The sequence below is a fragment of the Theropithecus gelada genome, chromosome 9 (assembly GCF_003255815.1).
Source record: "Theropithecus gelada isolate Dixy chromosome 9, Tgel_1.0, whole genome shotgun sequence".
Taxonomy (NCBI): Eukaryota; Metazoa; Chordata; class Mammalia; order Primates; family Cercopithecidae; genus Theropithecus; species Theropithecus gelada.
In genome coordinates, this window is record NC_037677.1 from 35,563,884 (window position 1) to 35,590,907 (window position 27,024).

Below are 27,024 nucleotides of genomic sequence, written 5' to 3' on the forward strand. Positions count from 1 at the left end.
TAAGAAAATCGTAAGGAAGAGAAAATATGTTTCCTATTCATTAGGTGGGATTGGATCTGGATCATCATAAAGGCCTTTATCCTTCTAATCTTTACATTGAGCGGGCTGAGGAGGAAGAGGAGGGGTTGGTTTTGCTGTCTCAGAAGTGGCAGAGGCAGAAGAAAATTCACCTGTAAGTGGACCCCGGCAGCTCAGCCGCGTTGTTCAAGAGTCAACTGCATAACTTTTAAATGATGTATCCATGTGGACCTCATTTTGAAAATACAATAATAATGATGACAAACGAAATGAAAATCAGCACACCAGGCAGGATTCTTTGAGCTGGTTTTCTCCTAAGTCCACAGAATACAACTCTGTCATTAAAAGGGATTCCAGTCCGAATCTGTACAAGGTCCCCAGGCTCCTTCCCCTCCAGGCTGCTCAGGGGTGCTCTCTCAGCGAGTGTTTCACCCTTAGCCCGCACTTACACAGAGCCACTATTTAACAACCTCTTTGTCTGTCTCCGTAATTGTAATAATTATATACATCGAGGGAAGGGAGAGATGGAAGCATAGTAAGCATAGTTTCCTTTTGAATTTGGAAAGAAAAAAAGTTTAATCAGGGGGCCGGGCACAGTGGCTTATGCCTGTAATCCCAGCACTTTGAGAGGCCGAGGCAGGCAGATCACCTGAGGTCAGGAGTTCAAGGCCACCCTGGCCAACATGATGAAACCCCAACTGTACCAAAAACACAAAAATTAGCCAGGCATCATGGCAGATGCCTATAATCCCAGCTACTCTGAGACTGAGGCAGGAGAATCGTTTGAACCCAGGAGGCAGAGGTTACAGTGAGCCAAAATGGCATCACTGCGCTCCAGCCTGGGCTACAGGGTGAGACTCCATCTCAAAAAAAGAAAGAAAGTTTAATCATTTCCTCCTATAAGCAAAGCCCAGTGTGAAGATGGGTGAGGTCCTGGTGGAGCTATTGTTATCTCTTAAAAGCTATTTTATTCTTTTGAAATCAAAGGCAAGAAAACACAGACACAACCACATCGAGACCACTGCAGACTGCTCTCTACCCTCTCCTCTGTGCTCCTCCATCAGGCACACCTGCCAGATTAATCCTCCTAAAATGCCACATTAATCATGTTACTGCTGCTCACTGATCTTCATAGCTCCTAATTACTTAGAGAATTAAATTCGAACATGGACCTGACTGCTCTGGGCCCTCCCCAGCTGGGCCACATTCCATGGCTGGTCCTCTTACCAACGTCTTTCTGTGTTTCTACCCTTCCTTCTGACAAATTAGTCTGACCACCATTTCTCAAATTAATTGTGCATTTTCTCAACACTAAGCATTTGCTCACTCTATTCCCTGGGCCATAAAGCTCTTTCATCATTCTGTTTCCCTCCCTCCCTTCCTCCCTCCCTTCTTTCCTTCCTTCCTTCCTTCCTTCCTTCCTTCCTTCCTTCCTTCCTTCCTTCCTTCCTTCCTTCTTTCCTTCTTTCCTTCCTTAATCATGGAGTATCTACAATGGATTAGGAGCTGTGGGTGAATCCTGCTCCCTCCTCCACCTGCCCTGCAGGATGTCTCCCCCGTCCACAGCACACACCACTTAATGTTTTGTCATTAGTTTGTCAGTTAGTCATAAAATCCTGTAACCACCTCTTATGTTATTCAAAAATATATTTGCTTTATCTCGCAATAAGATTTCTCCCTGCCAGGATCATGGCTTATTCTTTTTGGTGCATGACATCATGCATTGCCTGTAGTAGGTATGTTTCAGAGACATTTCTTATATGTATGAATTCATTGTGGATGAATTAATCCACAATGAATTGATAGATTAATTGTATTAAAATTCAGTCTTAATGACTTCTGTACTTTGATCTTTCCCTAACCATAGTGCTGCAAGCGTAGATATCCCTGCAGGGTAGAGGACTGTGTAAGGTGAAGTAATTCCTGAGCTAGACATCTGGGCATTTTATAACTGTCCAATGGCAATAATAAAGTCTTGAGCCAAATCACAGCGTGGGATGTTATTTCATCATTCTTAGTGGATCCATGCCTCAGGGAAACCCATGGCATAGAGAGGCTCGTGATTTTAAAAAGCAGAATAAATAAATCGAGGGTAAAATATTGCCTGTGCACCTGGAGGACATTATGCTAAGTGAAATAAGCCAGTCATAAAAAGAAATAATGTAGGATTCCACTTACATGACTTCCTAGAATAGTCAAATTTGTAGAGACAGAAAACAGAGTGGTAGTTACCGGAGGCTAAGCTAGGGTAGAGAGGTAATTGTTTAATAGATACAAAGTTTCCGTTTTGCAAGATGAAAATGTTTAGGCCATTACTTGTACAACAACATAAATGTAATTGACACTACTGAACCTAAAAATAAAGACGGTAAATTTTATGATATGTGTACTTTCTCACAGGTCTTAAAATTTTTTAGCATACCTTTAGTCCCAGCTATTTGGGAGGCTGAGGCAGGAGGATAGCTTGAGCCCAAGGATCCAAGACTGCAGTGACCTATGACTGCACCACTGCACCCCAGTCTAGGTGACAGGAGACACTGTCTCTAAAACAAATAATAATAATAATAATAAAATACACAGAACTAAAAAATTTACATAACCGTTAAAAAGAAAAAAGTAACTGCTTGTGAAAGAATTCTGAGGTATGTTTGGCAGATTAAAATCATTTCAATCATGGCAAAAGAAAAATGGCTCTGCAGTGGTTTTCAGATAACAAAGGAATTTACAGGTGTTTGTTTGTTTTTTTGTTTGTTTGTTTTAGCAAGAAAGCTGCTCTAATATATTTCAAGTAACTAGCTGGACCATTCTTTGGAGTATCGTCCGATCTTGCCACCTTAATAAATGGATGAATGCCTCTGTTGTCCCAAATGTTTATTTCTGCATTCTCATCTTGAATAATTATAAAAGAGAATAGCCTTACAGATCACTTTACAATTTATAAAATCTCTCAAGTTTGCTGTTTTCAAAGACAGGGATGTCTGTGTCAGCACCCCCATTTCCACATTTGATCATGGGCAAGAAAGAATTTTTTTTCTTTTGAGTGAATTCTTTTTATTCTTTTCGTGAACCAGTTTCTCCTTATTTGGTCTTCTAAACTAGACACAAGGTTTTGGATGACCTTTTTATAAAATCCTTCTTCTATATAGGAAAGCAATGTTTATGTATGCATACTTTTATTTTTTAACCACATCTGTGATATGTTCAATGGCTCGTGGATAAAACACTTAAAAATAAAGAAAAGAGTTTTTTGTTTTTTGTTTTGCCAGCGTCTCGCTTTGTTGCCCAGCCTGGAGTGCAGTGGCGCAATCTCAGCTCACTGCAGCCTTGACCTCCTGAGCTCAAGTGATCCTACCACCTCAGCCTCCCAAGTAGAAAACCTTTTTTTTTGGGTGGGGGGCCGGGGGAAGATGGAGTCTTGCTGTGTGGCCCAGGCTGGAGTGCAGTGTCATGATCTTAGCTCACTGCAACCTCTGCCTCCCGGTTCAAGCGATTCTCCTGCCTCAACCACCTTAGTAGCTGGGATTACAGGTGCCCGCCACCACAACCGGCTAATTTTTGTAGTTTTAGTAGAGACAGGGTTTCTACATGTTGGCCATGCTGGTTTTAAACTCCTGACCTCAAGTGATCTGCCCACCTCAGACTCCCAAAGTGCTGAGATTACAGGCGTGAGCCCCCGAACCTGGCCAAAGCATTTTTTAAGAACTGGAACTAATGTAAACTTCTAGGCATTACATTGAGAAGTTGACACAAATTCTTGATGAATTTTGCTCCAATTTTTCCGGCAGCTTAGACACAAAGGGAAACACACTGGATTATGTATTTTGTTCTGCAGCAGGAGAATATGTTCAAATTTAAGTGCAGGTGATGACAGTAATTGGGACACTCAATTTTTATGTTCTTTAAAAGAAACAAGTATATATCTGTTGACTTTCTCGTGTAACACTCATTTTACATTCTTTTGTTACTCTCTTCTTCTTTGCAGAAATTTCGCTTTCTTTGTAACTTTCATCCAACAGTGAAACAAACTGGAAATTATGGTCTACTAAGGAACTGACTGTGGAAGAGAACAAATGAATGATTCCCGTTCAGCCTTTGCAGGGTATAATATCTCACCCATTGCTGCTTCTGAGAAGTTTCTTTGGAGGCTTTTTTTTTTTTTTTTCTGAGGTGCTTTTTTTTCAACCAGTATCTCGCCAGTCCATATTTATTTCTCAGTCAAGAAACTTCATAAATGTCTAATCTTCTAGAGGCTGAGGAGCTTGGAATCTCTTGGGCTCTTCAACCCTTTAAGAGCCTTTCATGTAAGTGAAACAAATAGAGAGTAATACAAGATAGGATATGAGCAATAAGGTGCTAAACTGAATGTAATCAAGAAAGTGCAAAAATGGCTGATCTTATCAATAAGTCAGAAAAGTGTGAAAAATTACATGAACTACAATGATCTGGGAAGGTCTCACGGCAGCCAGAGACTTCGAGATTGTAGGAGTCCATAGGAAATTGGCTCTTGCCTCTTTCTACTTTTCCCCATTGAATTTGTTTTTGTTTCTATGGAGTAATTTTCTTCTATCGGTCCTTTTTCATTTTATCCCTGCCCTTCAGAAATTCATTCTATTTCATTTCTTTAGCAAATATGAGGGGCATATTATTGATTCTTCAATTCCCTGTCTTATTTTTCCTATGCAAAAACCCAGCCTGTAAGTGTGTTCTTTCTCCAAGGCTATTTTAAACAAACCATTTCCCCACTCCTTCTTTTTGCTAAACAGGACTGTCTAATCGGGTTAAGTTCTTTTTTTTTTTTTTTTTTTTTTTAACAGATAAACAGTTTCTTTATTCCTCCTCTTCTTCTTCCTCCTCTTCTTCATCTTCCTCTTCCACCTTTTTCCGGGCAACTTTAGCAGGACCCTTTGCACCATCAAACTTTCCTTTTGACTTATAGTCAGCAACATCCTTCTCATATTTCTCCTTCAGCTTTGCTGCCTTAGTGATGTAAGGCTGCTTTTCACTGTCATTTAAATTATTCCACATCTCACCCAGCTTTTTTGCCACGTCTCCAATAGAGATGCCGGGGTTTGTGGATTTGATCTTGGGACGGAATTCTGAACAGAACAGGAATAATCCAGACAGTGGCCTTTTGGGAGCATTAGGATGCTTCTTCTTCTTGCCTCCCTTAACTGGTCCGTAATCCTGCATTTCCCAATCATAGCACACTTTATCTGCCTTTGCCATTTCATCAAATTTAGATTTCTCTTTCCCGGGCATCGTCTTCCATCTCTCAGAGCACTTCTTGGAAAATTCTGCAAAATTGACAGGGACCTCTGGGTTTTTCTTCTTATGTTCTTCTCTGCACGTCTGCACAAAGAAGGCATAAGCAGACATCTTGCCCTTTGGTTTCTTGGGGTCACCTTTAGCCATCCTGACTGTATTGTTCACTAGTCTAATCAGGTTAAGTTCTTGATGAAGAAGTACCTGGTTTGTGTTGGTACAGAATTCTCATTAGAATATATAGTGAAGCTCTATACACGTGTTCGTTAAGGCAACATTCCAATTCAGACACATTTCCAATCACATACCCCAGATATGCCAAAGAGTTTAAACCTCAGTCCTGATAACACTACTTCTCAAATGTGCTGTTCTAAAGTAGAAGAGATTTCAGAAACTTCAGACAGATTTGGTGATCCGTGCTTACAAAGATCTGCTGAATAGCCAGCTCAAATGCACTTAATTAGTATCACAAAATATCACCCATAAATTAAGGCCAAATAATAATGCATAGCTTACGAGATGTTTTAAAATGCATTTATCTGAAAATAGAGCTGAAACCTGAGAAAGATGCTGGTCTCACTAATAGTAAGAGAAATGCCAATTAAAGCGACATGAAAATGCCATTTCTCTCTACAGAGGGACAAAAAGCCCACAGTTTGGCAGTGAATTCTATTGGAGCGACTGTGAAGAGTGAGGCACTTGCAGAGAATACTGGTGGGAATGCAAGAAGGTACAGCTTCTATGAAAGGGAATTTGACAACATGTATAGCAAAATCATATACACATTTACTCTTTGGTCGTCTTCTGGAGACCCACCCCTAAGATGGATTGCCAAAAATACAAAAACACTTATTCCTAAGGCTACTCCTTGCAGCATTATTTGTCATAGTAAAAGAAAAGCAACCTGAAATAACCCAAATGTCTATCCATTGGTGTCTGGGTAAATAAATTGTGGTCCAGCCACATGAAAGAATATCTCGTAGCTCTATAAAGAAATGAGTAACTCTTCTATATAAACCATAGAGCGATTTTCAAGGTATATTATTATACGCAAAAGTGAGGTGAGAAAGTGTATGCTGTTTTCTAGAAAAGGGAAGATATGAATATATACACACATTTATTTATGTTTTTAAAATAGAGCAAAGATCACTAAACACACACACAGAATGACTAACTGGTACCTACAAGAAAAATGATGCAAAAAAGCGAATAAGATAATGATAGAAGCTATGAGCTTTGGCTATATCTTGTTTTAGAGATTTAGAATGATATAAACATGTTGCATAAATATTAAGTTAACTTTAAGCAACTCCTAAATATTAAAAAATAAACTTACATATACATCTGGTTGATGGCATAAACACACAGGGAGGAACTATTTAAAGCAACTTTTAGTTTACTTTATTACGATTTCAACTATTATTTTAGATTTGGGGGTTCACATGCAGGCTTGTTACCCAGGTACATCATGTAACACTGAGGTTTGGGTTATAAATGATCCTGTCAGCCAGATAGTGAGCATAGTACCCAATAGGTAGTTTTTCAGCCCTTGTCCCTTCCCTCTCTCCCCTCTCTAAGTAGTCTCCAGCATCTATTGTTCCCATCTTTATGTCTGTGAGTATGCAGTGTTTAGCTTCCATTTATAAGTGAGAACATGTAGTATTTGGTTTTCTGTTCCTGCATTAATTTGCTCAAGATAATGACCTCCAGCTGTATCCATGTTGCTGTAAAGAACATGATTTCAGTCTTTTTCATGGCTACATAGTATTCCATGGTGTATATGTACCACATTTTCTTTATCCAACCCACCATTGCTGGGCACTTAGGTTGAGGGGCATATTATTGATTCTTTGCTGTTGTAAATGTGCTGTGATGAACATACGAGTGTGGGTGTCTTTTTGCTAGAATGATTTCTTTATTTTGGGTATATTCCCACTAATGGGATTGCTGGGTCCAATGGAAGCTTGGTTTTAAGTTCCTTCAGAAATCTCCAAATTGCAAAGCAACTTTTATGTCATAGCGATTTCATTATATATCCCAAAGGACAGAAAGAACTTTAAAAAAAATCTGAAATGATTACCAGTCACTTTGGTGTTGGTAGTGGTGATTTTGTTTTTCTGAGGCTGTCATGTGAGTAGTATGGATAAAGCAAGTGAGAAATGGTGTTGGCATCATTGAGATCCAGATTTTTGTCATGTGAGAAAAAGGAAATTGATGAGATTGTATAAAACTGTAGTCCTGATTTTGAAATGGAAATACCAGCATAAATGTATGACTTAATTTATACTTAAAAGAAAATACTTAAAATGCCCCAATTTTGTACCCTGTAAAGTCCTAGAAACAACCAATCCAGTAGTAATTAGTATTCCTCGTTCCCCAATGGTGGATCTAGATTCTATTTCCCACTAAAGAGAACCAACCTCCTTAAATAATTGGTCACACCAGGAAGCAAAGAAATTAAATGACTACCAAGGGTGTTTCAAACAGATTCAGGAGCAACTGAATAGTTCTTATTCCTGGGGTCAGACAATTTGATTCCAAATTAGGATAAAACTGTAATGGATGAATTGAAACATATCAAATTTGTTTGACTCCATAAATGAATAATGATGCTTTAAATAAATTCATCAGTCACATTTGGATGATGCTAGGCATGGTAAAAATTAGTGAATTTTTAAAACTGGTGAATAAAGGGGTGCTTCCTGTTGTGGATATATTCTAACTAATCAATGATGTAGGAATGATAGAATAAAAATGACAACATTTACAATCCCTAAAGAATTAACGGAGTTAGGCAGAGATCAACAGATGATAATATCACAAAAAGAGAGAAAATCAGACATTATATAACACTGGGTGGAAGGAGATGCCACCACTGATGATGTATTCTTGCCAAATGTACAAGAAATACAGGAAACAGAGGAACATGATAAACAACACCACAGAGATTCAATTAGTAAAATCCAGATTACAGGAAACTGTAAAAGCAAATGACCCAGTGTGTTCAACAAGATTTGCAAGAAAAAAGAAAGAAATTGGGAAATCTATAGATTAAAAGAGAACTGAGACATACTAGTCAATCGCTATTTATGGACCTTATTTGGATCCTGCTTCAAACAACACACACAACTGAGGAAGTCTAAGCACCATTTGAGAATATTAAGAAATTATTATGTAAGTATAAGAATGGCATTATGGTCGTTTTCTTTAAATCTCTGTCTTTTAGAGATGTAAACTACAATGTTATAAGTGACAATGTATTAATTTATGTAATAGTCCATTAAAATTATTTATAGTAACTCTATTATAATTTTATAGAGAGAAGATATGGATATGCATATCTAACAAACTTTATTTTTTTATTTTTCACTTTTGTTTTTGTGGAGATGGGGTCTTGCTACGTTGCCCAGGCTGCTCTCAAACTCCTGGGCTGAAGTGATCTTCTGGTCTTGGCCACCCAAAGTGCTGGGATTACAGGCATGATGCACCATGCCCAGCCATCTAACAAACTTTATTTTATTGCTTAAACTCGCTTTCAAGCTTATAAATGACAATACATTTCTTGGATGTCAGGAGGCCCGAAGAAAACAAGTGACCATGAAAAGAGCTATGACATATAGCTCTTCAAATGACCCATCTCTTATGGGCCAGGCTCGGTGCCAGAGATGCAGTGATGATTAAGTGGAACACGTGAGCTGAGCTTGTGAGGATGAGAGAAACTCCACTGCATGAAGATCTGGGATGATGGAAGAGCCCTGCAGGGAGGGGACCCCATGACCCCATGAAGTCCTGCCACAGTGGGGAAGAGCTTGGTGTAACTGAGTTCAGTTGGATCCCTCAAACACTGCCCAGAGCCCTTGAAGGCATCTAAGGACACACTTATCAGGCCAGCCCCCATACCACACTCAACTCAGAATCTTTTAAAGGCAGCTGCTCTGTCAGACTTGCCTGAGATGGGTTGGTTTTCCCTGGATAGGAGAGGCACACACAGTGAGAGCTCTAGGACTAGGTTGAACCACATGAAATCGCCAGCTTCATGGGCCCACAGTGGCCGAAGTTTGGCAATTTCCCATGCTCTAACCTCAGCATTCTGAGTGCCGGGACTGGCTCGTGGGGACCAGAGTGGCTGGGGAAATTCTCCTGGCTTTGTGTCTCCCTGGCCTTTCTACTCAGGCCAGGCTGGGGTTACAGCACAGATGGGGCTAGGGACACTGAGCAGGGCCACCGTAGAGCCTCAGGGACAGGAAGGCATAGATGGGCTCTGTGTGGCCTCGCCTTCCCTTTCTGGGGAGTTGAGCATCTGGGAAGAAAGGAAACCCACTTAGAGAAGAAGATTGGGGTTCTAGACTTGAGCAATTATATGGGCAGAGACTGAGGTCTGGTGTAAGTCAAAGTAAGAGATCTAGAGCAGGGAAATGAGTACCACAGTGTAGACCTCAATGGCAGTGTAACCTCGATGGCAGTGTAGACCTCGATGGCAGCATAACCTCAATGGCAGTGTAACCTCGATGGCAGTGTAGACCACAAAGGCAGTGTAACGTCAATGGCAGTGTAACCTCAATGTCAGTGTAGACCTCAATGGCGACGTAACCTCAACGGCAGTGTAGACCTCCATGGCAGGAGGACTGTGGGAAGCACATGAAACATGGGGGAAAAGATGAGAGAAGACCTTTCTCTAAGCCAGCATTTGCTCCAAGTCACAGCAAGGAGGAACTGGTACCATACCATACCTTGTCTGTAGTTGGCTGACTTCAGCTTAGTAGGAATCGTTGACTGAACGTAATTCTTTTAGCTGAGGATAGGTTCAGCCATTTTAAATTCATCATTTCAATGTGATCTTTATTGAATTTAGATCCTTAAAAATTCTATGAATTATCATAGAAAAAAGACAGATGATAGGAAGCGAGGGAAGAAGAACATCTCAGTGACCTTCCAACTAATTATTCCAATAATGACTTTGGCCATAGGGTGGGCAGGTGAAATAAGGTGTCCCGTAGAGCGTGCTGCCTTATCTTAGCAATTTTGTACTAATGAGAACCTGATATTTGAAATACACTAATGATATCAATTCATTTTACAGTCAGCTTCATATAATAGAAAAACTAATGCTTACTAGATATATGAATAGTGGCTTAAACAGGATATTTATTTCTCTTTTGTGAAAAAAACAGTCTGCAGGTAGTTAATCCAAGGCTGTTTTGGAAGTTCTGTAGTCAACAGAGACACAGGCCTCTGGTATTTTGCTGCTCCACCATCCTCAGTGGATCACCTCATGGCCCCAAGTGGCTACTTGAGATCCAGGCATCACATCTGTATTCCAGGCTGCAGTAGGAAAAAGAGAGAGAAGGTTATCCCCCACCTGTTTCAGGAGATTTCTATTAACACCCCATTAGGCAAAGCTTAGTCACGGAACACATGTGAGTGAGGATGTATTTGTATAATATTTTAGATTAGATGGGCATGTTGCTGATCTGACTAAAATGAATGTTTTCTTACATGGAGAAGATGAAGCGTGTAGGGGTGGATGCTGGCCATCTCTTCACTTCAGCAGTAGGGCCTGCTGTTGGCCAAGGCACCTGTGTGGAGGAGAGGCTTCTGTTATGAAATTAGATAGGAATGACACCCACATAGAACAAAAAGTAAATCTTTTCCTCCTTCCAACTTTCTTCTAAGTGCTTTCAATTTCTTACTGGCTGGGTTTTGAATTCTAGGAAAATAAAGCTTCAGAAAGTGGCTGTGACAGGTTGCCCCACGTGAAACCTCCCATGCACAGAATCACTGCACCAGATATAATTGAGAGCTAATTTCATATTTACTGCATATCATATTGGAAAATTGAGCTGTCAGATCTCTTTAAGGGCTACATGCCAAAATGAGAACACCCAAGCGCTTCTCTTCGCAATTCATTTCTGCAGGACTTTTTTTTTTTTCTCACTATCTTCAAGACTCAAGAAAGTTGTACTAGAAGCCAAATCCATCTAATTTGAGTAAGCTTTTGAAGTTCAGATATTTGCTGTGGATAAAATTGAGAAAATTTACAGGGAAAAGCTTCTCTGAAGTATCTCTTCCCACTAAAAGTCTCTTAATTTCCAGAACGTTTCAAACTGTGGGTTGTGAGATAACCAATGTATTGTGGGAGGGTGGATTGGGTCTTGGTCCTCTGTGGTCAGAGCACCCTGACATACCTGTGCAATGAAGAGCTGGGTGAATGAAAAATAAGCAGGGAATTACTCAATGTGTCTGCCTTCCAGATTCAAGTGATTCTCCTGCCTCAGCCTCCCGAGTAGCTGGGACTATAGGCCTGCGCCACCACACCCAGCTAGTTTTCATATTTTAGTAGAGATGGGGTTTCACTGTGTTGGCCAGGCTGGTCTCAAAGTCCTGTCCTCAAGTTATCTGCCTGCCTCGGCCTCCCGAGGTGCTGGGATTACAGGCATGAGTCACCATGTCCGGCCCAGTACATCTGTTGAAGGTGATTAAGCTGCATGCTGTGAAGGTATTCCAGGAGACTTACAGCTGGTACGGGAACCTTAGGCTCTGTCACTTAGGAAAGAATCTTCCAATCTATGGACCACCTCACTTGTGTTATTTTCTTGTAGCTTTTTCTGAGCTCCTTTGCATCCTGTGTTTTCCCAAAAGATGTTTAACTGGAAGGAAATGTGCATCTTCTATTCCCTAAAAGCATGGTCATCTATGGGTTGGACTTAAAGCCAGTAAAAGCAGCTTAATTTTTTTCATTAAGTTCTACAAATAGCTGAGTAATGATGCTCATCCAATAATTGATGGGGGATAGGTCTAAAATTAGACAAGATGCTCTTGAAAGTGTATCCCAAAATGAAGAGTAAGGGAAGAGGAAGAGAATATACCTCTGTGCTTTGCTCTGTGAAGAGTTTATGGGCACTATTCACAAGGAGAGATGTGTTGTGTTGTGTTGTGTTGTGTTGTGTTGTGTTGTGTTATGTTAGAAGCCAGGCATATGTGAAGGTAGAAGCTCATAAGCCTGGAGATGGTGACCATGAAGACCAGGTCCAAATATGGATAAGATATGACATAAGTAGAAAGTGTCATCAATTTTCTTTTCATCTCCTTTCTTCACCACTTTGTCCATCATCTGATGTGCTATCTCTCTAGGTTCCCACTGTTATTTTTCCCTCTCTCCTCCTGTCTCAAAAGATATGTTGAAACTAATTTACATCTACATTGGAATAGAGCATAAATGAGTGTCCTTGGAATTTCAGCCAATTGTGAGTATCTGAGGGTCTTTTGAGGAGCAGACTACCTAGTCCTATTTTATCTACTCATAAGACTAACCCCGCAGCAAGTAATGATTTTAAGAAAAAAGTCTGGGAAGTGTCTAACAAAGTTAATTATTGCAGACCAATTTCATGAGTTTCATTGCCTCCAAGAAGGATCACTGTAGAAAGTTCTGGGAGATCCTGCAGTTGTCATGAGATATAGGATTGACAAGAGGATTATTAAATCACAGGTGAGAAGCCACTTAGCCCAGAGATCTTCAAACTTTTTGGTTATAAGTCAAATGTTTTCAAATAGAAATGGTATAGGGAATATTAAAAGGTAAAACATATAATAGATAACACAGAGCTGTTTTGGTAGAACCCTGGGGTGGTTCAGGGCTAAGGGGTTAGGGAATGTCAGAGGTTCTTGTGGGAACCCTAGGGTTTGGGGCCTGAAGTCTAAACATCACAGCTCCATCCAATCCACACACTGGGAGCACACAAAAGCTTGGACTCTGAGATGCCAAAAGACTTGTACAAAGTTAACACAGAGTTAAAACTGTATTTAACACTCCAAACTTCTAGTTCAGAGTTTTCCCAGCAAAGTCATCAAGTGATTGATTTTCCCTTAGATATTTATTTTTTTCTGTTATTAGAAAACCTAAAAAGTATAGGTAGTAGGGTGGGGGGAAATGAAATCCACCTAAAATCCTATCAATCAGAAATATATATATATATATATTCTATTTTCAGCATGAAATAATCTTCTATAATCTTAACTTCAACAATCTTGAACAGATTGGCTTTTCTCATATTGACTCACTGTGCAGCTTATCCTAAGATGCAGCAAGTATACAAAATAAAATACCCCAGATCATAGACTGTAACCGCATATAGAAAGGTTGACGTCTTTCATTTATTCACACTTTTAGCGGGCCAGGGGGGAAATACGGTGGAAAAGCCATTTTGAAATAACTCTTCCTAAAACCTCTCTAAGTTTCCCAGGACCCAAACCCAGCCTATGCTTGCAGATAATGATAGAATAATGATAAGGATAGAGTAATTTGGAAATATTTTTCACAAGGAATTTTTCTAGATGTTTTTTCCAAGCATCCAAGAGTCTCAGGCTCTGGCTGCAATCCAGTATTTCTAATGAATTCTTTGAAGCTCTAGCATGGATGCTACTTCAAATAAAAAACTGATAGAAAATGGAAATGTTTCCTTTCACCACATGCGATAAGTGATTTTAAATTCATAAGTTCAGGTGAATCGAGATGACAGTGGAAATGAAGTTGACATAAATGACAGAGCCAGCCAGGCACCGCAACTGGGTTTGCTGAGCTGACTGCAAAACAAGGAGTGGATGAGCCGCCTGTCCGGCATGTGGGGGTGAAAACCAGAGATCTGTGCTCTACCTGAGAGTTTGTATAAATGGCAGGGACAGAGAATTGAGGAAAGAGCCAGACAGGGAATGGAGGGAGAAAGTACTTGCTCAGAACCCAGACCCTCAGGTCAGGTTGCCTTGGTTCAAACCAGGCTCCAGCTACTTGGTAAGCCGAGCCTGGAAGACCGCTGGAGCCCAAGAGTTTGAGGCCAGCCTGGACGACAGAGGGAGACCATGTCTCCAAAAATAAAAAAGTTTAAAAAAGTATTGGGCTCCATCATTTTATAAGTTATTTAATCTCTCTAGGTAATAGACGTAAAAGAGACCATTAAAAATTATACCACTCTTGAAAATTTATTAAGTAAATATAGCTGACCCTTGAGCAACATGGATTTGAACTACACAGGTCCACTTACACATGGCTTTTCTTAATCAACCAAATGAGGATCAAAAATATCATATTCATGGGTTGTGAAAACCACATACAAACAGGGCCAACTTTCGTATAGGAGTTCTGCAGGGCTGGCTGTAGGAGTTGAGTATTCGTGGATTTGGACATAGGCAGGGGTCCTGGAATCAATCCTCTCCATACCCCGAGGGATGGCTGTGCACATAAACACTTAAAGCAGGATTTGCCACATAGTGTTCGAGAAGTCATCGCTATTCTGATCATAATTATCTTGGAAGTTTTCTGATTTTTTTTCTCTTCTGTCTCTCATCTCTTTGCTAACTCTGCCCTATACATTGAGACTATATTGAGCGTTTTACTGGACACATTAGGAAGAGGTGATTGGAATTATATCAGGACTAGGAGTAAGAGGAAAGCTGAACCATGGGTATGGGCTTAGGCCACATGTCAAGGCTGAGTGTGACATTGATGGAGTCTGAGGCTTGACTGAGGTGGGGTGAGGCCTATATACCAGGATGTCCTCCAAAACCGGATCTGAGAAAGGGCATAGAGTTCCCCAAGGCAAATAAAAACAGCTTCCATTTCCTGAATACTGTGTGCAAAGTGGAGTGCTCCTGTGATTTCACTGGATGCTCTCAACAATGCGCGTTTTCAAATGAAGAACAGAAGGCTTAGGAAAGCTAAACAGGTAGTCCAAGGTCCTACCACTGAAAAGTGGCAGAGCTGGAGTTCCAATCCAGGTTCCATTGACTCCAAAGCTCATATGCACGCCCACTATGTTGTACTGTGCCCGGAAAGCAGGACAGGTCGGGTCCATGGTGTGAGTGAAGGCCTCAGACCTTGTGACCATTGAACAAAGTTGTCCACATGGGTGCTAGGGAGGCACTAGCGTAAGAGACTAGACTGGGGCATTCTTGAGAACCATATTCAGAAGTATTTCCTTTATCAGTCAAACAAAAGGAATGATTGAAAAATGTTGGGTTGAGAATATCGGAGAGCCAGGCACGGTGGCTCACGCCTGTAATTCCAGCACTTTGGGAGGCCGAGGCGGGCAGATCACGAGGTCAGGAGATCCAGACCATCCTGGCAAACACAGTGAAACCTCGTGTCTACTAAAAATACAAAAAAAATTAGCCAGGTGTGGTGGTGGGTGCCTGTAGTCCCAGCCACTACTGAGGCTGAAGCAGGAGAATGGCGTGAGCCCGGGGGGCGGAGCTTGCAGTGAGGTGAGATCATGCCATTACTCTCCAGCCTGGGTGACAGACTGAGACTCCGTCTCAAAAAACAAATAAATAAATAGAATATCGGAGAGAATGATATGACCTGCATTTTAGGACCGCAACTCTAATGGAAATTTACAGGAATGGATTTACTAGAACAGAGACGGGAATTAGGGGTGACCAGTTTGAAGGCTGCCACAATAATCCAGTGAGAACTTCCTGGATTTAGAAAATAAATTATATATAATATATCATTTTTATATATAATTTATATTTCATATAATGTATATTGCAAATTATATAATCTATAATTTATAAATTATAATTTACATATATGTGTTCAAGAAGTCATAGGTATTCTTTCACAATTATCTTGGAAGTTTTCTGATTTTTTTCTCTTTTCTCTCTCATCTATTTGCTAACTCTGCCCTATAAATTTAGACTATAATGAGTGTTTTACTGGACACACTAAAATATATAAAACTAAAACTAAATAGTTTATATATAAGCTAAAACTAAAACTAACCAGTATATATAAAACTAAATACCTAACACATAATATATCTACAAGTATAAGATAATAATTAAGAGCGCTAAATTTGGAATCTAACAATCCAAAGTTTTTATCTCAGTTCTGTTCTATGTTAGCTGTTGAACCTCGGGCAATTCAGCTTCCTCCTCTGTAAGGCAGACAGGTAAGACTATCTTAAAGAACACTGTGAAAATTAAGATTAAACAGATGATTCACTTAAAAGTATTTAGTAGGCCGGGCGCGGTGGCACAAGCCTGTAATCCCAGCACTTTGGGAGGCCGAGACAGGCGGATCACGAGGTCAGGAGATCGAGACCATCCTGGCTAACATGGTGAAACCCCGTCTCTACTAAAAAAACACAAAAAATTAGCCAGGCGAGGTGGCGGGCGCCTGTAGTCCCAGCTACTCAGGAGGCTGAGGCAGGAGAATGGCGTGAACCCGGGAGGCGGAGCTTGCAGTGAGCTGAGATCCGGCCACTGCATTCCAGCCTGGGCGACAGAGTGAGACTCTGTCTCAAAAAAAAACCAAAAAAATAGCATTTAGTACAGTTGCCTAGAACATAGTGCTCATGAAATACAAGCTACTTTATTATCATAATAATTATTATTATTTCTTACTCCCTTAATCCTTCCTGTTAGCCAGAGAACAAAAGTCTGCAATGAGAATGAAATTTTTAAAACCTCATTGTGACTCATTTAAGCAATTACAATTTTTCTAAAATTCTATTTCTAAAATTTCCTATAGATAGAGAATCCATGGCATGTACCAGGATGTCTTCCATCCACAAATGACGTCTTTTTTTTTTTTGAGACGGAGTCTCACTGTGTTGCCCAGGCTGGAGTACAATGGCACGATCTTGGCTCACTGCAATCTCTAATCTCCGCCTCTTCCGGGTTCAAGTGATTCTCCTGCCTCATCCTCCTGGGTAGCTGGGGTTGCAGGCGCCCACCACCACCCCCAGCTAATTTTTGTATTTTTAGCAGGGATGGGGTTTCATCATGTTGGCTAGGCTGGTCTTGAACTCCTGACCTCAGGTGATCGACCTGCATTGGCTTCCCAAAGTGCTGGGATTACAGGCGTGAGCCACCACACCTGGCCTGCGTTTTTTGTTCTTTAGTGAATAAATAAGATGCAATGCAGCTAAACATAATGTGGGTGGTAAAGAATGCACTGTTGTAATGTTCCCATTTCACTGCCGCTGCAGCTTGTGCTCAGGTGTCTCTCCTGAGTCATCAACTCCTGCAGAGCAGAGTTCAGGTCTGCCCAATTATCTTCTTGGCCAAGCAAAGTGAGTCCCCTGCAAAATTAGCTGCTTCAACCTTTCCCTCTTTAGGTGATTTATGTTTTGTAACATTGGCGCGAATTATCTAATATCGAAAAACTTATTTATTTGCAGAGTTGGGTTAAGAGGTAATTATTTGCCCCGAAGTTGCCTAGATTTCTGTTAGGAACTCACATCTGAGCTCCCTACATCTAGTGGGCTTCTGAGATCAGAAGTCTCTCTCCATAATTGTTGCCAGGGAAAGAAGTCAAGTCAGCAGGTGGCTTAGTCAGTTCAGGCTGCTGTAACAAAATACCTTGGACTGGGTAGTTTATAAGCAACAGAAATTGATCGCTCACAGTTTTGGAGGCTGGGAAGTTCAAGATCAAGGCAACAGCAGATCTGGTGTCTGGCGAGGGCCCATTTCTCACAGATGTCCCTTCTATGTGTCCTCACATGACAGAAGGGGCAAACAGGTTCCCTCCAGCCTGTTTTATAAGAACACTAATCCCATTCATGAAGATTCCACTTTCATGATCTAATCATCCCCGAAAGTCTCACTTCTTAATACCCACGCGTTGAGAATTAGATTTCAACATATGAATTTTGGAGGGGAACAACCTGATCACAGCAGAAGGCTCGGTGCCTTTTTTTCCCCAAGAACAGGATGGTGAGGGTTATTTTTGCAGCCTCTCACAATTGGGCACATACGATCCAAATTCAGCGCATTACTGTAGCGTTCCAGTTTTCCACTTGCGCTCCTTATGTCTTCCTGTTCATCTTCTGGTTTTATTGATTCGTGGACAGTGAGTGCTCTGGCTATTTCTATTGGTGTGGACTTGCCCTGGAGAGGGACCCTCACCCTCTGGAAGAGGCCCCAGCATGATTAAACTCTGGAGAAGTGGGTCGTGTTTTGGAAAGCATGTTAGCTATGCTTATCTATAAACCACATCATATATGGGCTAAAACTGGCACATGTGGTCTTTGTTTCATTGCTTGGTACTGAACAGGGATCCAATCCAGCGTGCTGGAGAGGAACAATGATTTTGGAGAAATGGATACAGGGAGTCACACTGGCCCACAGGCTACTGCAAAGTGCTAAGGTTGAGAGTGCATTTAGAAGTGTGTATGTAAAATAATTCAAACTGCAGTGTCCTGGCGAGGTGCTTCGGCTCTTTATGCATTGTTCTATTAATAGCTTATGTCCCCACGGATAGTTCAAGCCTTCCAATTCAATCGACAACTGTAAATTACGATACGAATGGCATCAAATCAGGGAGTGGCCCAGTGCCAAGTGACAGCGCCACTTTTGCAATGGGGCAAATCTATTCTGAGCATGAAAGTGATGGCTAGCAGGAAGCATCCAGGCAGTCCCATGCAGAATCCTTTAAAACTTGAACTAGTTCCCGGGGAGAGAAGCACTTACTCTGGAGAATGCTGACGGGGAGAAGTGTCATGAGCTGAATGGCCAGTGGTCTCCTGAGTGAAAAAAATAAATCTTAGAGTTTTATTTTGGTCTCATTTAATTATTAAAATCGTTGGTTTCTTTGTCTTGGTTTCCCCTTAACTGTCACAGTCATTAAAACTCACCCTTCAGAGGCAGTTTGCATCAATAAGAGACTCAAAATCTTCAGTTCCTTCATGTTCACACACACACATGCACATGTGTACATACACACAGTATACATCCATGCATATGGATGTATGGATCTCTTGGTTCCCCCAACACACTCTTGGTTCACACACACCCACATACATACACATGTGCACACACAAGCATATACCTTCATGCATAGGCATAGATATACATACATGCACATATGTCAACACATGCACACTTGGCATGCGCACACACACATGGGCCAATGGCAGTAGCCACTGCAAATCTTCAATGCATCTTTCTGGGGCACTGCAGGGGTATTAATTACACCTCTAACCTGAGCAATCTACTTCTCCAGCTCTTGCAAAGAACCTGGACAGAGCAGAGTCACCAAAGATCACTCTTGCCAACCTCATGCCCAATAGAGAGAGGCAAGGTGCTTTCTGAAGCGATAGGATTTTTCTAGTAGGGCCGCATGGAGCCATGCAGGGCTCACTGAATCAGTACCATGCCCACCTCTCTCTTGCAGTTTTCTGTTTGGGTGTTGGAGGAACAGCACGGATGACCCTGGGTAGAAGCTGCTCTCCGTTTGAAAGGAGACTACAGCCTTTGTGTTCACAGTGAGAGGAGACCGGCCCACAGCAGAGTTGGGAAGCAGGATAGCAGGATAGCGGCACATCATTACATTTCCATTCTGATTACCACTTGCTTCAGTTCTGTGATCATCCCCCAGGGGGTCTCGTTAACATGGTTTTGATGCCTCCCATGTAGACTGGGGCTCCTGCACAGGCCTCATCATTGCACGCACCCTTTCTCTGTACCAAGCGCCTAACGTCTGCCCAGGATGGGCAATGCGCCATGTTGCCTGGCATTTGGGTTCAATCGAAGGGGAATCAAAGGGAACAGACTTTGATTCTTTTGAACCAGACTGTCAGATCAGAAGCCCAGAGCTGTCATGAGTTGCTCACCTGAGCTGCTCCTTCCAGAAGCTTCCCCTGGACATGGGGCTTTGTTAATGCGTTCTGCTCTGATGGGTCGAATTTCATTGTCTTTGCCACGGCCTGTTTGGCAAAAGCCTCCATCCTCCTGCTGCATTATCATTTGACAAGGTAAGTCACTGGTGAAAGCTGTTGCCTTTTAAAAAAGCATTTTCTTTCCAGCTATGGTTTCTTTCCCAGCTAAATTCACTAGGTGGCAGTGAACAGTGAGGGAAAGAGGACTGCTTTTGAAAAGAAATTCAAAGGCAAGCAGAATTAAACATTCTAGGATATCTAATTGTGGGTCGTAAGCATCCTTCTAAGAGTCATGGGCTGTGACATTTGTAACTAATAAGAGACAAACTGCAGCTTTAAGCAGGATATCTAGTCTCTATTAAATGACGAAATGCCAAGATTTATTATAGAACCTCCTCTTAGCACTCTGCTGATTATTTTATTCATAATATGGTTGAAATCAAAGACATTTGTTTATTGCCTATAAACATAGTTTCTTTGCAGAAAATAGTGCGTACAAGCAGGTCCCACTCATCCCGTCGAAGCTTTTATTATGTATGAGTGGGTGTGAGCATTATGAGTGTGTGTTTTCTTTAGATGGCGAGTGAACCTCATGATTATGTCAAGGATTTAAGTGTCATTATCCTTCGGTTAATTTCTCCATATAACAACCATCTCCCTTTCTCAATCAGGAAGAATGCTTTTTCTTCCTTTTAAACTCAGTGTTAACATTTTCCTAGCAGGTAAAGCTTAGGATCTTATATTACTTCTGCTTTGCGAAGACTCTAAAATTTTGAATTTATTAAAAGACACTAAAATCTTAGTGCACACACTTCCAATTAGTTTATTTATGTGCTGCCTGGTTTTTAACCTAAATGCGCTTTGTTCAGAGGGGAAGAAAACAATCGTAAATAAACTCAAACAGCTGTTTCCAGAAACTGCTGAGCCATACAGGCAGCCTGCAAAGACCAACCTTGCTGGGATCAGGAAGGCAGGCACAGTCATCCCACGGCCTCTGTACCTCCCCACTCCCCTGTGATGCTCGTCCATGCCCCCTACCCTGGCCTTGGTCTTGGATCCTTAACAGAAGTGATGCAGGGAGCTCTAGTTCCAGCCAAATGCTCTTGGGCACAGCAGCATCACTGGGCCGAACGTATTGACTTTATACTTCAGTCCTCACAACTGGACTTCTCCGCATTCCTGGCTCTTTCTCTATACCTAGGTCTCTGCTATCTCCTAGGCCTGAGTTCCATTCTGGTGAACAGTTGACCTCATCTAGTCCTACCTTGCTGTGGCCAGAGTCTCCAAGGCCTAAAGTCCCACCTTTGTATCCCAGCCTGGTCCTGGGACCCTCCCATGTGATGACAGACTCCCACCTTGAGTGCTAGTCACATGCCTGTGAATTGCTGAATGTTATCACCTCCAGGTCCCCAACAGTGTCCTCCACTAAATGGGACACCACGATGCATCCCTTCAATGAGGATCACCCCTGCAAACTCCAGCTTTCTCTGATGTCTATACTAAACGAACATTGATGAAGGTTACTATGTGCTAGACTCTGACCTGGGCACTGGAGACACAGTGGAAGTGAGACACAGTCCCTGCCATCAGAGAGCTTACAGCTACCTCCAGATTCTCATTTTGCCCTTGCGTGTTCTCCTAAGGCCAGCAACAGAGTCTATTCCCAGCCCTGCCTCACTCGGTTCCCAGTCGGCCCAGTCCTGTTGCAACCAACTGTCCTGGCTATGCCTGGCTGGGCCTGAAGACACCAGTGTAGCAGCTCAATTTGAAGTGAAATGCTTTCTATCACTGTCCACAGGCAGGTTGATGCTGCCTTTATTGAACTAGAGCATGGAACCCAAGTGCTGAGTATTTACCCGGTCATCTACTGGGTTCTACACAGTCAGGTGCCCCCAGTAGCCAGTACAGTTTGGGAGCAGACCTAAGAAACCTGGCTGGCTTAGAGTGTGAAGCTTGGGACCACTCAAGCCCCGCCTGGTTAACTTGCTATAAGAAAGATTCAAGTCAGGAGCAGAAAATGACCTTGCCTTAGCTTCAATCATGTCATCAAGAGCTGCGAGGTGGGGTTCAGGGGGATAGAAATTGTCCCTTGCTAAGAAGACAGTCATCTGAGGCCAAGTTTCTGTATGTAGTGGACAGTTGTATTTTCCAGAATGGCTGTGTTTGTAATAATATGTTCAGTATCTTGAAAGTGAGTAACCTAAGTTGTTAAGAACATTGGTGATTCCAGCTGGAGACTTAAAGATACATTTAATAAATCACATGATATACTAACTGAAAAGCAAATAAATGCCAAGCTTTTCTTGGTTTCCCTACTGAAATGAGGCAGACAGGGAAAAACACCCAAGTAGAAAAACTAAGAATGGGCCAGGCACAGTGGCTCACACCTGTAATCCCAGCACTTTGGAAGGCCAAGGCAGGTGGATCCCGAGGTCAAGAGATCGAGACCATCCTGGCCAACATGGTGAAACCCTGTCTCTATTAAAAATACAAAAACTTAGCTGGGCATGGTGGCCCGTGCCTGTAATCCCAGCTACTCAGGAGGCTGAGGCAGAGAAGGATCGCTTGAACCTGGGAGGTGGAGGTTGCAGTGAGCTGAGATCACGCCACTGCAGTTCAGCCTGGTGACAGAGTGAAACTCCATCTCAAAACAGTAACAAAACAAAACAAAAAAACTAAGAACGAAAATGTCAGTTCAGGAAAAGACACTCTTTAAAAAAAATCTTTATACAGTGCAATTTTTTCATGCAGCAATTTTCTCCAAAATTGAGTTCTAGTGGTGTGTTCGGTTTGTTTGCCTTTTTTTAATGCCATGTGGGAGATTACCTTTACTGCTATACAGATGCACACACACACAACATCTGATTGCTTTTTAATGTGCTTTTAAAAGATAAAAATCACTTAAGAAATTAAGTGAATTTTGTGGAAAGCTAGGAGTTCTCTTTTAAGAAGATTTTTAGGAATCTAAACATTCTTCTATCTCTTTTCTTGAAACCCTGTGCATACCTTGCAGTTATAACAGGTTTGGTGTCATTCTGATGTTGTGCTGGTCTATATTGTCAGGGACCTGGGATAGTGACTAGGCAATATTTCACAAGGTAGTAAAATGTTAGTTTGAGCTGGGCGTGGCAGTGTGTGCCTATAGTCCCAGCTCCTCAGGAGGCTGAGGCAGGAGATCACTTGTGCCCAAGAGTTTGAGTCCAGCCTGAGCATAGTGAAACGCTGTCCCTTAAAAAATGAAAATAAACATAAACAAAATTAAATTTTCAAACGTTAAGTCTGGGTACTTCATTTGGGTACTTCTCTTTAATGAAACCTGAAACTCATGAATTTATACCCATGGCAAAGAGATTTGTTGCAAAGCACTGAATCCATGCTATGAAGAATACTTGATGCGGTTCATAAAGTTAGAAATAAACAGAAAATTACAAGTAGTACCCAGGCCTCATTGCAGTACGGTTCCAACGTTAACTGAACCCCCACTCTCTGGGCAATTGATGAAAGCTTTAGCACGGAGCAGCTGGAAGGATGCTGCCTGATTCTAACCCGACCCCGTGCTCCTGGACCTGTGTCTGCATTTCCTTCCTGTGCTGCACTCAGATGCCTGCAAAGTGCTGTTCCCATGATGCCTATGGGCTGGCTGACTGGTGTGTCCCCAAGCTCTTGTCCTGGAGCTCTGCAGGGCCCGGTCCTTGCACGGATTCTGCCTTGAGTGTACAACATTTACCAATTATGCTCCTAATCATCCTCCCACTTCTCTTCCTGTTTCCAAGTCCTAGCTCTCATATCTGTGTGGCACAGATCTACACGAAGTATTACGACTTCTGTGTACCCTGAGAATACCACGTATATTCTCTCCCACGCAGCGGTCGGCCTGCAGCCCTCCAGGACCTCAGGCAAGAGCAAGAGTGTCTCCAAGTGCCACCCTGAAGACTCTTGTTCCATTCCTCCTCAGAAGGCTTTTCCCTTACAGTTATTTCTAGATCCCTGCTATAAATATTCTCCCGGCAGCCATCTGCCTGTGTGGCAGAGTTTTACTATTTCAGCGTGCTGTTTGGGTTGCGCACTCACAGCGCTGCCATCCATTCTAGAGTTCTCCCCTCTCCTAGAGAATACTGGCCCTGCTCTGTCAGAATAGAGCAAGATCTATTTTATTTTCCTGAAAAAATCTGTACAATATATACGAAGCAATCAGGAACTTGTGGGCCCATGAGGTTCAATCCATGGATTTATAAAGAGGACAGAGGAAACAAACAAGGTCTGGAAACTACCTGGACATTGATACCGGCCCCCACGAAGCCAGACCAGTCCCATCTGATAACTCCACACTGTTGGTGACGGTATCTCTCTATGGGCCAGGGAGGTATTTTCCCACAAGCGAAAATTTTCCAGGAAAACTATAGCCTGGTTCTTTTATTTCTTCTGATTGTTGTGTTTTGTTTTGTTTTGTTTTGTTTTGTTTTAATGGTTGAAAAGGTGAACTTTTTTCAATCCACAATAAATAAGGTGTTTCAGGGCCAAGCCCCTAATGAGATAATCACTGTGAAAGCTGCCACCAAAACCAGCGTGTTTGAAAATTTACTGAAAACATAGAACAGGCTGGCCCTGTGCCCAGCGTGCTGCGGGGAGGGCGGGGAGTTGGGGGGAGGGGCTTTGTTTTCCCCAGAGCAGGTGACAATGCAGACTTGGGCCAGCCCGTCCTCTCTGGGAACCGTGATGATAAGTGGCTTCATGCACTGTGGGGCTGGTGGGCTGGGCCCCAGCGGGGGAAACAAGGAATAATGGATGGGAAGTCAGCCAACGGTGGTCACGCTGGACACTCCTCTCTCCCCACGGAAACTCAGCCTCTGGAGAGAACCAGTTCCAGGGGCCTGTGGGAAAACAGGCACAGTCAGAAGGAAGCTTTGGTAACATCAGCTGGGAAAGTCGGTGGACTTTCCCAGCTGATTTTATCATCACTGGACCAACTCCACGGGCTTCCTCATCAATGAGAACTCATCTTCCAGGCTCTGCCCAGCAGCCCCCATCCCACCCCTGCGCTTATCTTCGCCCCTTCTGGGTAAGCTAGCATCGGGCTCATTATTATAGGCAGCTGGAGAACTGACAAGCACCCAGCCTCCAGCCACACCCCTGCTCCCCGCCCCTGCTCCTCCATGTCTTAGCTGTGTGAGCCTGGACCGTGACTGCCTCTTTATGGACCTCTAATCCCTCCTGGGGAAAACTGGGTGTGAACCAAGGATTTGAGTGGAAGTGATTATTATTTTACTTTTTTTGTTTTTGTTTTTGTTTTTGTTTTTGAGACAGAGTCTCGCTCTGTAGCCCAGGCTGGAGTGCAGTGGAGCGATCTCGGCTCACTGCAAGCTCCGCCTCCCGGGTTCAGCCATTCTCCTGCCTCAGCCTCCCGAGTAGCTGGGACTACAGGCGTGTGCCACCATGTCCGGCAAGGAATTGCTCCCAGGAAAACCAGTAGAGGTGTAAGGCAAGCAAGATAGATGGAAGAAGCAACCGCGTAGCGGTGCAAGCTCAGGTGAAGTCCCAGCTGCTCCCTGTTCCCACCCCATGGGAGTCTGGAGTGCAAATTGCATCTCAGAGTTTGCTGCCTCTTCGGGAAAGGGAGCTCAGCTTTCAGACCTTCTCACCAGTTGAGTCACGGCAAGGGTGGCAGCGTGGCCTTAAATCCAGTGCACCCCTGGCTCTCTTCCTTTGACCCAAACAGCATCAGGAGCCCAAAGGCCATCCTCTGAAGTGGGGAGCAGGTGGGAGCTGTCAGCAGCAAAGCACACAGAAGCTGGAGGATAGGCAGGGAGACAGAGGGAACCCAGTACCTATGTGTACCGTTGATGTGAGGACTAAGTGAGTGTGTACCTACAAGGCGCCCACCTACACTAGTCCACATTGTACATTTCCAGGAGCAATTTCCAGGTGTGCCCAGTGTCATGCTCATTCTCTGCAACCTCTTACCCAGCATGCTGGGAACAGGCCCAGCCTGGTTCTATCTTATCAGTACGTTTTCAAACACGCTGTTTTGGTGGCAGCGTTCCAGGGACTATCCACTCACAGGCTCGCTCCTCAGTTGGGTGATTGGGCAGGTGACATAAGGCTGGGGGAATGGGAAACCTGTTGGTGACAGAAGGAGCATGGAGAGGGACAATATAGTCTGACAGTGGAATGAGCATGGGAGAGAAAACGTATCCACCCTTGCCTGTACAACCATCTTCAGGGGAATGGCACAGAAGACTTAGCTAAGGATGAACCCGGCATGAGTCCACACATAGTGGAAACCATCATAAACCTCAATACAGACTTTAGCTCCTCCAAGGGGACCATCATTTTTTGAGCACTACAAGGAGCTGTTCCATCCCACTCCAAGCTTGCCCAGCCCTCTCGGGAATCTTCTGAGCAGCTCCTGCCGCTTCCCCCAGGAACATGGGCAATCAGGACTATTGTGTTTGTGTGTGTGTGTGTGTGTGTGTATGTATGTATATATACACACACACATATATATACATGTATATACACATATATATAGTATATATGTATATATATGGAGATATATAGATATATCTATATGGAGAGATTGAGACGGACTCTCACATAGACTGGAGTGCAGTGGTGCAATCTCGGCTCACTGCAACCTCCACCTCCCGGGTTCAAGCAATTCTCCTGCATCAGCCTCCCAAGTACCTGGGACCACAGGCATGTGGCACTACGTCCAGCTAGTTTTTGCATTTTTTGGTAGAGATGGGGTTTTGCCATGTAGGCCAGGCTTGTCTTGAACCCTTGACCTCAGGTGATCCACCAGCCTCAGCCTACCAAAGTTCTAGGATTAGGGATTACAGGCTTGAGCCACTGTGCTTGGCCTGATTCATCTTTCCTTTGTTGTTGTTTTTTTTTTAGAAAGAGTCTTGTTCTGTCACCCAGGCTGGAGTAGTGGCACAATCATGGCTCACTGCAGCCTCAGCCACCACGCTCAGGCAGTCCTCCCAACTCAGCCTCCTGAGTAGCTGGGACCACAGATACATACCACCACACCCAGTTAAATGTCATTTTTTTTTTTTTTTATAGAGACAGGGTTTCATCATGTTGCCCA

The 27,024-nt window shown here is 42.8% G+C and overlaps 1 protein-coding gene and 1 pseudogene across 3 annotated transcripts in view; one reads left to right on the forward strand and one right to left on the reverse strand.

Annotated features, from left to right (window-relative positions):
* The window catches only part of FRMD4A (FERM domain containing 4A), a 695,424-nt gene that overhangs the window by 224,010 nt on the left and 444,390 nt on the right, over positions 1–27,024 (forward strand). The gene's annotated exons all lie outside the window — the stretch shown is intronic.
* LOC112631195 lies at positions 4,826–5,435 on the reverse strand (annotated as a pseudogene). Its single transcript, XR_003121087.1, has one exon. The product of XR_003121087.1 is annotated as a high mobility group protein B3 pseudogene (transcript).